The sequence below is a fragment of the Lycium barbarum genome, chromosome 9, assembly GCF_019175385.1.
Source record: "Lycium barbarum isolate Lr01 chromosome 9, ASM1917538v2, whole genome shotgun sequence".
Lineage (NCBI taxonomy): Eukaryota > Viridiplantae > Streptophyta > Magnoliopsida > Solanales > Solanaceae > Lycium > Lycium barbarum.
In genome coordinates this window covers 4,002,912-4,015,592 of record NC_083345.1, presented here as the reverse complement: position 1 = coordinate 4,015,592, position 12,681 = coordinate 4,002,912, and the positions used below count along the sequence as shown (strand labels likewise).

General features: G+C 33.9%; 1 pseudogene; it reads right to left on the bottom strand.

Moving 5' to 3' along the window:
- The window catches only part of LOC132610328 (uncharacterized), a 31,077-nt pseudogene extending 22,278 nt beyond the window's left edge, over positions 1–8,799 (bottom strand).
- Between the last annotated feature and the right edge of the window lie 3,882 nt (positions 8,800–12,681).

The window sequence follows — 12,681 nt, the reverse complement described above, 5'->3', positions numbered from 1 at the left end:
GCACACATGATTAAAGTCACAATGAATTTTATGTTATATAATAAATTTGTTGACATTTTTCCCTCCGGCTCATAGGTAAATCACATTACATTTTGTATATCCTACCACCCTGAAAATATAGAAGACGGAAAGATCTAACCGCAATTCTATACGGAGCTAGCACTTCCAATTTTCTGCAGCTAACAAAATAGAAAGTACGGCAATGGTAGCTTACCCTCTGTGAACTGATCACCTATAGTAAACAGAGACTTGTCCATCAGTAGGCGTAACACTTGTTCAGCCCTTGAGGAGCTTCCTCTCAGAACATACCACAATAGTGAACTGACAGCGGACTTTCTTATTTCCAATGGCTTCTTCGCAACTTCAAACATAAGCTTCCTCACTCCTGTTGATTCAAGAAGTTAACAAGAAGTTAACAGCAATGATAATTGTTTAGCTGAAAATAGCTGAATGTCAAAGAAGGGTCATAAAGGAGTGATACAAGAAGCTAAGACATATAAACACTTGATTATTACATTTTGAAACTGATAGCTAAAAACAGGTCAAATATTCTTTTGCCGAACTAAATCTATACAGATAGAAATTTCTCCAAGAACACAAATTGGCAGGCACATAGGTAGAATACCTTTTATAAGCTGCTTAACAGGAGCATTCCTCAATATGAATGATACTGAGTCAGCCATAAATTCATGGACGTACTCCTTGGAATAGTATCTTAATTTTACTGTTACCCTGTGAAGAGAGAGAGAGGGATAAGCTACTTATTAACACCCAAAACAAGGGGAACCTCTAATTATTTATGTTTACAGGGAACAACTTATAAGTATGATTTGCTGAATGGCAGAGGAATCACAGTCACATCTGCCAATTGAAGCTTTGATAGTAGGGTAAACTTACTTCAGAACATCAACAACATCTTTAACAAGATATTTTTGCAGGTACATCATAATAAAAGACCATGACTAGAAAATCTGCAAAACAACAAAGAATTGAACTCAGATCTGATATGAAGATAATGTTGAAGCCGGTATGCTAAAGATTACTTTGAGGAAAACCCAGTACCTCCTCAATTATATCTGGTTCTCTTTCAGCACCACTACCGAGAAGGCACGCCAAAGAGTCGGCACTATCAGCACCACTACTGAGAAGGCACGCCAAAGAGTCGGCAATCCTCTGAAGAAAGCTGGCAACAAAAATATGAGCAGAATTTTTAAAGGAACTAAAAGCCGTTCTGCATGATATGGGTAAAACTGTTGAAAGGTGTTCTTTATGCCCAAACTTGTAGAAGTACTAGGACAGAGTTGATCGGCACACACCCACATATACTTAACGTCTTCAAGCTCATATAGAAGAATTTTTACCATTCCCAACATCATCGAATTAGACAGATGAAGCACAGGGGAACATATAAAACAAGGATATGAAACACAAATAACTGAAAAGAACATAGTAAAAAACAGAAGCCAATGAAATGTATCAATTTACAACAGAAGAAAATGACCCGCAAAATGAGAAGGAAAAAATCAAAAAGACAACCAAACAAGATACGAAAGAAAAGCTGACAGCAGGGGCAACAATATTAGGGAATTCTTCCCAGAAATGATGATACTATTTCCAAATTTTACTGCTGGGAAACTATAAGCAAGGTGCTAAACAATCCCCCACGATGTCCATTGACGTGAAGGAAGAAGAAAATCAGACAGAAGAAGCACTCACGTTAAGAAGTCCTCCAGGAGATCTCTAGATAGGGCTGCAATCAACCTACAGAAAAGTATAGCTCAACAATAACGGGGTTTGATGATAAAGAGGAAAAAGAAACAGTTAAGCACTTTATCTCTGGCGCTCTATGAGAATAATGGTGGGAACAATAACATATAGCAAAGAAATAGCAAAAAATCATAAGAGGAAACCTTTTTCAATTCTAAAGTTAGAAAAAATCCAATAATCCTAGTCGGCCACAGAAGATCATGTTTAGCAGTTAGCTTCTGGAGATTAATGAATAAAAATTTACAGTCCTAGGAACTTTAGGAGCTTTGAGAGCCTAACATAATTCTGAAGCAGATAACGAAGTGACATTTACACTTCCCAAACAATCAAAGGAGTAATATTTTTCTTCTTTCTTTTTTATTTTTTTATAACCGAGAAAATCTCCGAGGCCAGTGGCGCATAGTTCGAAACTTGGTATATAACGCAACCCCCCCCCCCCCCCCCCTTTCCACTCAAATACTAGGTTTTTGTTTGTGGCAGGGTTCGAACCCATGACCTGAGCGTTACCCACACATCATGCTCCGCACTCTTACCACTAGCAAAGGGGTTATTTTTTTATTTTTTTTTTGATGAAGTAAGGTGTTTCATAGATAGGCATTAGCAAAGGGGTTATATTTAAAAGGGAATAAATCAAGGAACCTGAATAAGTTTCCCTGTTCATAAAAGTTCTTAATTTGGTCAATAAGAATCTACTTTTAGTATTTTGTAATAGAGGTGCTCAACTTCCAAAACTAGAGGGGAAAAGGTACTTTTAATATGAAAAACAAAAGTAAAAACCAAGTGAATCGTCCTTAAAAGAACCCAGTAAGTTCTTGAAATACCCAAGGATTGGCTCAAGGGATAGTCTCCATTTCATGTCCAATCTTGAAAGAAGTTTTGTGACTATCAGTTCCTTCTGCAGTATAATTTGCGGTAGCGTCTGTACCAAGGGAAATATTTCCTCGTAAAATGAAGTAAAATCTTCTGCAGTGTTTAATTCCTGTTATTTTGTCCAAAAATGAAAAAGCGAACTAGTGGAAATCCAAAAGAGAAAGAACAAGCATCCTTAAGAAGTACAAGAAGCACAATCAGTAGTAGTGAAACCCAACTTAAATCAAATGGCAAAGCAGTCAGAAGCTATATTGCATGAACTCTTCATTTGCCTAGACATACATGTGTAGAACGTGGTGTGATGCCTATGTGTACTTCTTGCATGTCCTTCGAACTACATTAAAACTTGTCTAACAGTTGAATGTACTTGAACTGGTGCTTATAAGCACTGAAACTATAACCAAATGCACGTGCACAGGTCCAAAACTACTCGGACAACGGAGAAACTTATAAAACTCTGAACCAACCATTTCCGTGTTTTGTTTTACAGGCTCATGGGGAAAAGAAATCATGCTTGAACCCTTATGAACTGTTGAATCTTCTTCAATACAAAAGATGTAAACACTATCTAAAAACATAATTTTCTTGGTAAACTTTGTGAAACGAGAGCTCCTTTTCATTTCTCAAGACATCATTAACAGAATTGTTTTGCTGACATTTTTTCACAAAAATAAAATTCAAGCCCATATAAAAAATCTCCAAACAAAAGACTTGTAACTGCCACTCTAACAAAACCAAAAAGTTTGACACTTCGCAGTTGAAATATAAAGTTAATGCAATTCAAGAAGAAAAAAAACAGTTGTACCAAAAAAAATCTCCCAAATATTCGACATCTTTTACATATAAGGTTAAGGAAATTTTCAAATAGAAATATGAAAATACGTACTCTCCATTCCATAAGGCAATCCCGGAAGAAAGAGGAACCTTCAGATGGCTCGGCTTTTAAAGGGTCAAGATTTCTGTACACATCAATGTCAGAATCCTCAATCCGCTCTGAAAATGTCTTGAACTGCACCATACATAAAACTCATCAAGTTCAATCCCCACAAAAGAAAAACAACAATTGACAATCATAGGCGCAAAAACAATGAGTACAAAGGGCTCATGTACAAAGTTTAGACGTAGAAATGGCTTAAAGATATACATACTATTTGCATCATAGACTAGCAAAAAGGCTATTAGTAATTGCACATTTAATAGGCTCGACTGTAAGTCAAAGTGTTTGATATAAGTAGCCTTGACATAGAGACTGAATCTTAAAATTGAAGAAGAACAAGCAACTGCTATGAGTTAAATGGTTTAGCACAGATGCCAATAGCCGGAAGATTATTTTTTCTAGTAATTTCAAAAGCAACATGCTTCTTAGAAGCAACATGCACAATTTACGAAAATCTAAAAATACCAAACATGACTCCCTCTGTCCCAATTTAAATGTCTTACTTTTCTCTTTGTTCTGTCCCAAAAAAGAGTGGCTCTTCAATTCCAACATTCTACATGGCAAGTTTAAGACCACAAGATTTAAAGGACCACACACATCTTTAATCAAGAACACAAGATTCAGCTCCTTAAACTCCGTGCCCACGAAGGGAGTACAAATTTGGTAGTATAATAAAGAAATCAAAATTAATATAACGAACCCAATATACAATAACGTCGATAAGACAGACCACTTTGGGAGTCATTCTTTGAAGTTCACACTTGTCCTAAAGCACAAAAGCCATGTCTTTTTTTCAGTAACACTGATTTTTGTCCCCCCAAAAGGGGTGGCATAGAGCTGTAATAACAACCCCATAAACTAAAGTTCCAATTTTTCCCCAAAAGGGGTGGACTAGAGCTGTAATAACAACCCCAGAAACTAAATTTCCAATTTTTCCCCAAAAGGGGTGGACTAGAGCTGTAATAACAACCCCAGAAACTAAAGTTCCAATTTTTCCCCAAAAGGGGTGGCCTAGAGCTATGGTGTAAAGTTCCATTTATTTTTTTCACAAAAAGGGGTGTCCTAGAGCTGTAATAACAACCCCAGAAGCTAAAGTTCCTATTTTTTTCCCCAAAAAGGCGTGGCCTAGAGCTGTAGTAACAACCCCAGAAACTAAAGTTCCAATTTTTGTCTCCAAAAGGGTGCACTATAGCTGTAATAACAACCTCGGAAACTAAAGTTGCAATCTTTCTAATTGTTAGTTGAGATTAGAAGAGACAGAGAGCTTACAGTAAAACGGCGGCGACCAGGAGACTTGTTGAGATATTTAACAGCATAAGCATCTGAATGTGTTGCCATTTTTTTTTGCTCAATAAAATTGAACTCCAAAACCTTAAACCCTTTTGCCCAATAGTAAATTGTAAGTAGAATTTGGCTCTGTGGGAAAGGAAAAAAACAAGCTGCTGCAGAGGAAGAAAAGAGGTTTAACAAAGGGTTTAACGATTACCCTTTGTAACCAACTCTATAATTGTAATTTTACACAAGCTTAGGGGCCGTTTGGATTTTTCCTTTTCTTTTATTTTTTTATTTTACTTTTACTTTTTTCCATAGAATACTTTCAAACTATTTTGATTATACATAGTACTATAGTTTATAACGATTTTATTATTATTTTTTAAGATGAGTTTTTAATTAAAGAAAACAGTTTTTAAAGTGATTTTTTTTCTAACTCACCAAACTTTATTTTAAATAAAATGCATGTCAAAATATTTTATTTACTTTTAAATTGAGGGTAGGCGAAAAGGAAATAAAAAAGGGGATTACAAGAGGGAGAATCAAACTCTTACCAATAAGTTTGAAAGTTCAGATAGTTGAGCTACTAAGCATCCTCAATGCATGTCAAAATACAACTTCAAATTTTAAAATTTATTTTGAACTTCTTCAAATATAATGGCTACCTAAAAAGATACTTATCATGTAGCAAAATTATAAGCTTTGTTACCTTTTTTTGCCTGACTAAATCAGTCAATTCAAATGCATTGATGTGGTCTTATTTTATTTAATAATTATTTGATGGAGTATATGATGTTCATTATCTTGACATGAAGTTCATTATCTTGACCGATACTTTTTTACTTTTTCTCATAGATAGAAATGCGAAAGAATCTATTGAAACTTAATATGTAATTGACATATCTATTGATACACATCATAAATCATTCCCATTATTCCGAGCGGGTGAGAATACACATAATAAGAATTTTTTTATGGTTTATCACAACTTAAGTTTTTTTCAATTGCATTAACATGGATAACACATTGCATCTTCCATTGTTATTGTTGAACATGTTCAGATGTCTACTTGAGAATTTCGTGCAAGTATGAATATCTCTCTGCCTACTAACTATAAATCAATAGCTTTAGTCTAAATCTTGTATGTATGTTAAAAAAAGTTATGATTATGCACTAATTATTAATTTAGAATATAACATTTAAAAGTAGAGCATGTTTGGAAAAAATTATGTCTTATAAGTCAAAAGTTATAAATTAGAAAAAATTGCGTTGTTTATCCTTCAAATGGGCTGGTCTTTAATTTTTGCCACTGAAATGAAACCTGTGTCTCCCGGGGCATAAGTTCCATTTGAGGGGCAAACATTAAAGAGCAGTACAAAAATAGGGACAAAAGCGCAAATGGCCTCATAAGTTATGATTCCTAACTTATGATTATTGGCTTATTTTTACTATTTTGACTTAAAATCAAGTGTTTAAAAGCACATTTTTAACTTACCTAAAAACCACAAAAAAAAGACTTAAAAGCACCTTAAAATAAGTCAATTCAAACAGGCTCTAAACCTAATTTCGCCAGTGCTAACGGCAGGGTTTACTAGCGTTTAAAAATTGATATAACTACTTTTAATTTCTTTAATCCTATACGGGGCCAAACCTTTGAGGTTTCTATACTCTAGCACCTCTATTTTGTTTTTTCTATTTCTTCACGGCCTTTACTCATTACCAAAATCTCTTACCCCTGCCCCCTTACCTGACCCCTCACCAATTTTAGGGTTCGGATACATTGAAGCTGACCATACTTTTGGGTTGGGTTTGATTTTAAATTTTAAAAATCGATCATATTATAGTTTGGTTTTGATTTTACTAAATGCAAATCGAAGAAAAAAAGGGTCCAAACCGACAAATTTATACATAATTTTTTTTATGATAATATAGATACAATATATTATTTTTTACAAAATACTTTTAAATAATTTGTATTCGTTTTCAATAAAAAAAACTATTTATCTCTAATATGCTAAAGAACTTTATACCTTAAGCTCATTTCTAAAAACATGTCCATGAATTCAAACTCGTTTGTTCAAAGAAACAACTATGAAATTTACCTATATTTATTTTTTGTATTTCTTATAAACTTTATTCACTTAATTAAAACTTATAAATTCTAAGAAGTTTTCTCCATAATCTAAGAATATCATAGCTATCACAATAAAAGAGTAATAACGAATTATAAGTTGGAAAATGATAGAAAATTATCTCCTAATTGTAGAAAAAAACATGAAAGAGGGAAACAACGTTAATTTTCTTTAATATTGAATAACTGAACCAAACCGACTACAACCAAACTGATGGATTTGTATTATATTTAATTTGGTTTGATTTTAAGAATTTTAAAAACCGACTAGAATAATTTGGTTTTGGTATTAACTTAAAACAGACCCATAAGCACCCGATTGTTGATTGTTTTCCATGATGTCATTGGAAAATGCATGCTTAGTTAGAAGTACTTATTAATTGACTCAATTAAAGTGTCACTTGTTTCTATGAGCCCGTTTGGATATAAGCTGTTTCAGCTTTTTTGAATGTTTGGCTGACCAGCTTAAAGCCATTTTGTGCTTAAAATAAGCCCAAAAAAATAATTTGGCCAGTTTGGCTGAGCTTATCTAAAGCAGCTTATAAGTTGTTTTCAGCTTATAGGCTACTTTTTTTAAGCCCATCTAAACAGGCTCTATGTCATTTTTTTTAATATAATATTTTAATTAATACAATTATTTAGTTCTAAAGTTTCGAAATAATATGTATTTTGAAGACATGGCGATTGATAAAATTAAGTAATAAGTATGTCTTATGTAAACATAAAAGTTTTTTTATAATTAAATTTGAATTATCTAACTGTATAATTGCACTTGTACAACCAAATAAACAAACAAATCATGGTAATTATTTGTTTACTAACCTACTAATTACACCAATTCCAATTACTAAATGGCTTTCCAAACAGACCCTAAGGGGTCGTTTGGTGCATGGTATAGGCTGGGATATCCCAGCACTAATTTTTTATACCGTGTTTGGTATGAGGTATAAATTTATCCCTCCTAACAAATACGGTACAAAATGAAGCATAATCCTAAGGGCGGGATATCCCACCTTATCCCACTAAGGTTGGGATAAATTAGTCGGAATTATAATCTCGGGATAATTTTGACTGCCTACCAAATGACCATTAAAGGACTAAGCCCTGATTTCACCTTTGCTAGTATAGTTTAATTTTTTTTTAATTTCCTTAATCCTATATGGGTCCAAAACTTTGACGTTCTTATAGATTGGCACCTCTTCTTTAATTCTATTTCTCTTCGGCCTTTCCCCCAAAACCAAAATCCTAGGGTTAGTACACAATTAAAGCTGACTGTACATGGCTGACCGGAACAACAACTCACCGGCGATCACAGTAACACCGGCAATAAAACCAATATGGGCAAAAGAAGCCGAAGAAGCAAAACTCAAAAGCGAAGCCGAAAAAGACGCCGCCGCTAAAGCCGCATTCGAAGCCACTTTCAAAAACATCGATTCTTCCTTAACCAACGCCGCCAACCGCCGCCGCAACATCCGACACTGACGATGAGGAATACGAGGAAAAACGGCTCGCATCTAAGCCGGTCGGTCCAGTGGACCCTACAAAATGTACGGCGGCTGGAGCTGGTATAGCTGGTGGTACGGCTTGTGTTACGTCAACATTTACTGTAGTTACGAAGGATTGTGATGGGAGGAAAGTTGGTATTGGTAGGGCTGAGGTTAGGGTTAGGGTTTCCCCTGGTGTTGGTGGATCTGATTTGGAAGGGATAGTTAAGGATATGGGTGATGGGAGTTATACTGTCAGTTATATTGAGTAGAAAAGAGGGAATTATATGGTTAATGTTGAGTGTAATGGGAAAAGTATTATGGGTAGTCCTTTCCCTATTTTCTTCAGCACAGGTTTGACTTTTTTTAATGAATTGATTGGTACATATTGTTTTGTAATATATCGTATTATACTGTGTTGTGTTGTGTCGTACTGTATTGTTTTGATGGATATACTGTCGTTACATAATGCCAGACAATAGCAATATGAAGGAATAAATCAACAAGAAAAGTAGGGTACGGGGGTAGAGCTATTATAAAATGGTAGGGTAAAAAATAAAAATAGAATTATTAGAGTAAAATAAGTAAAGACAAAATAAGGTAGCTGGTGGTACGACGTCTGTTTGGATGGTTGCTACATATTCTATTACAGAGTATGTTTAATGAAAGGGATTGAATTCACAAGTGGCTTTGCCAATACTCATCAATGTCGAGGAGTTAGACGGTTGCCAAGATTTATGTAGTCCCTTAGTGGATGTATAACATGTTAGTAATTGAGATTTGAGAAGAATTGTGTTGAGGAGAGAAGGTACGTTGCGTCTAGTTGGCGAAGTACAAGTTATTTAACAATTATAAATCCAAAATATTGTTTTAAAGAAAAAGCCACACGTTATATTTTTTTAATCTTTTCACTTTTCCTGTGCTTCTAAGCAGGAAGTGAGACCACTTTTTCTGCCCCATAGCGCGATAAGTAGTCCAAACACACCATAAATTAGATGTATAAATTATAAATTGAGTAAAATTTCGGGACTTTTTATGCACTTTCATATTAATCTATACAACCAAGCACGAAAAAAAAAATGAATAAGTACTCGCCCAAATTTATTCCAGATGAGTTCAAAATGTCATAAAGAATAAATTTCAATCGTCAATTTGCCAAAATAACGATAAATTTAACAAACTCATTTTGCAATAATAGCGAGTTGCCAATGTTTTCAATTTTTTCAAACAACAAACTCGTCTGACTTAAACTCACTTTTCATATTTGAAATTCATAAATTACTTTTTTAAAGCATTATACATCAATTGCTATAATTCGATATCGCATAATGGAAATGGAACCCACGGAAGCAGCTACGTATATACCCATATCTCTTCTTGGAAACTTCATTTTGGGTCAAGTCATTTTCGCATACAAAAGTAAAACTTAACTATTAATGTTAATTTTTCGCGTTTGTACTCACATTTTTTCCCTTTTTCATTTATTCATTATTTATCTATTTGCCCATGACTATATAAATTATCATTTATATTGTAGTTTATACATAAACTTTGAGCTTATTTTCCCATAGAGTGATGAAATATGATTTTGCCAAAATTTCTAAAATTAAATTTTGAAATAAAAATAATGAAGTTTATAAATTATAGGCCATTACAAATTGATACATCCATATATTCAATCAAATAAAATTAAACAAGAGCTTCTTGAAGCGGCAATATAAGTATAGTATAATTCATGATTTTTTATTTCTTCTAGCTAGGAAATAACTTGTGGATTCTTTGTGTCGATAGGGCATCTTGTCATTCAAAGTATTTTAGGGGGAAAACTGATAGAAATTATGTGGAAACATCCAATTCTTTTTCTTTTTGAATGTTTTCACATTCAAAATTATCGGTCACTTGTAAGGCACGTGAAAGTGATTTCAAGGAAAAGACTTAACACAAAACAAAAGAACCCCACAAGTCTTCCAATTAGTTTTATATACACTATCCCTGCAATGCATTGGATAGTATGTTCTATCAACATAATGAGTTAAAAGTTGGACGACTATTTACATCCTCACTAATCATACTTTTCATTTAATCTTATAATAAATTTATTTGTTAAATAATCTTAGCAGTATTAATGGACTGGCCATGTGATCAAGAACTAGCACTTTTTCTCTTTTTTCAAACTGCATTCCAGGCCTAGTTAACTGCTAATGGTTGTTATATTTGGTAACAATAATGCGAGACCAATTCAACTCCTAGGGCTCGTTTGGTTGATTGTACTGGTTTAACTAATTTAATATGTATAAACTTTCACATAAAATGCTATAACGTTTAGTAAGTTGCATAAGAAAAGACAACAATATATCTCATAATTAACGCAACATTTGGTTGGCCATATAAGAAAGATAATCTCCACTTAATAAAGCAGTATTTGGTTTGATCTTAATAATATCTACATTATATATGTGTTGTGTATATGTACTGATATATTCCTATATATTTGCACCAACAGTGAAAGGCTAAAATCTAACTATGTGACCTAAACTATTTTAAGAAATAAATCAAAATGTATTTATTTTGCATTTCGTTAGCCTACTATTTATTGTTCAATTTAACACACGTCATATCTTTGCTCAATTTTAATCTAATCATTTTTTTAATATTAATAATTTGATGAAGTTATCATATTTTTTATCAGTATTTTCTGAAGTATCATTTTATACAACTATCTTAATCCAAGTTATAAAGTATATAGATCAATTAATTTGGCTCCATTTGGGTTTGAAAAGCTACTGAAGTGCAAATTTCATGTAAAGATATGTAGCAGTTTTACACGAAAGAAAATTTAAAAAATTAGAATTGTCATTTTCTTATTTAAATACTCCTTATATATAATTGAATTTATCCTCATTTAGATAAGTTAATTTTTATATGTCACGCCCCGAACCCGGGCCTAGACGTAACACGGCACCCGGTGCCTGACTACATGTGACCGAGCGAACCAACTGGCTGGCTGAATCAACATGTGGTACCAAAACATAACTAATTTATAAAATAAAACTAACACATACTGATTAACTAAAAGTCTCACTGAAATATCATAATGCGGAAATTCTTAGACAATCTGAACATATCTGAAAGTAGCCAACATGGCTAAACCAAACAACTGAACGACTACCAACAAGGCTAACATAATAAATATTTGACTGTTTGAACTGTGTCTATGAAGCCTCTAATGAATACAAAAAGGTAATTGTCTAGAAAGCTGTGAGAACTGCATGACTGATATCGCCCCGAAGGAAACTGGGGTTCACCACAGTAGCTGATACGGACACTCCTAAGTAGCTGGATCGTCAACCTGTATGTCGCTACCTGCATCGCGAGATGCAGGCCCCCAAGCAGTAAAAAGGGACATCAGTACATTTGAATTGTACTGGTATGTAAAGCAACTGAAGCAATAAAAATACTGGAACTGAAACTGAAACTGAACTAAACAGGAAAGCAAGAAGCTGAAGTACTCCCTGTTCTGGATGAAGAATCACCTGTAAAACTGTAAATATAACTGTGGCCTAGGGCCCAAATAATGTGCACAAAAACTGTGGCCTCTGGCCCAAGCAATACGTATGCATAAACTGTGGCCTAGGGCCCAAAAATACAGATACAGGTGTTCAACATTAACAATTTATAAAACTGAGACTGGCTATAGCTGATAGCATGATAACTGTTTCTGATTATGGGACTCATGCAAATAACTGGTTATACACTGACTGAGACTCATGTGATAACAATGCATAAGTCTATAAAGATTACGTGCTGAGTTCATGATGTTCAAAGTGACAACCATGAACGAATTCTGTAATTGCAACCCTAGAAGATAACAGTTCTATATCATATCATGAAACTAGGGCTAACTATATTCCGAGTCAAATTGCTGACAAGTATGAAGAATGAGGCGTAGGGAGAATCATGAACATTCCCTAACGTAGATAGTTAGCCTCACATACCTTAATTCCAGCCTTTGAGCGTAATACAATGTTCGTCAACCCTTTCAATTTTGATCTATATCAATACAAGTCAAAGGGATTCTATATTAGCAATAATATTCATGCTTTGATCATCTAAGCATTTTATCAAACACTTAGTGGGCATCAAGCTCCACAATCTCCATTAATGGTGTTTCTTCACCCAATTCCCATTCTACTACTTCTAGGTGATTCTACAATCTCAAT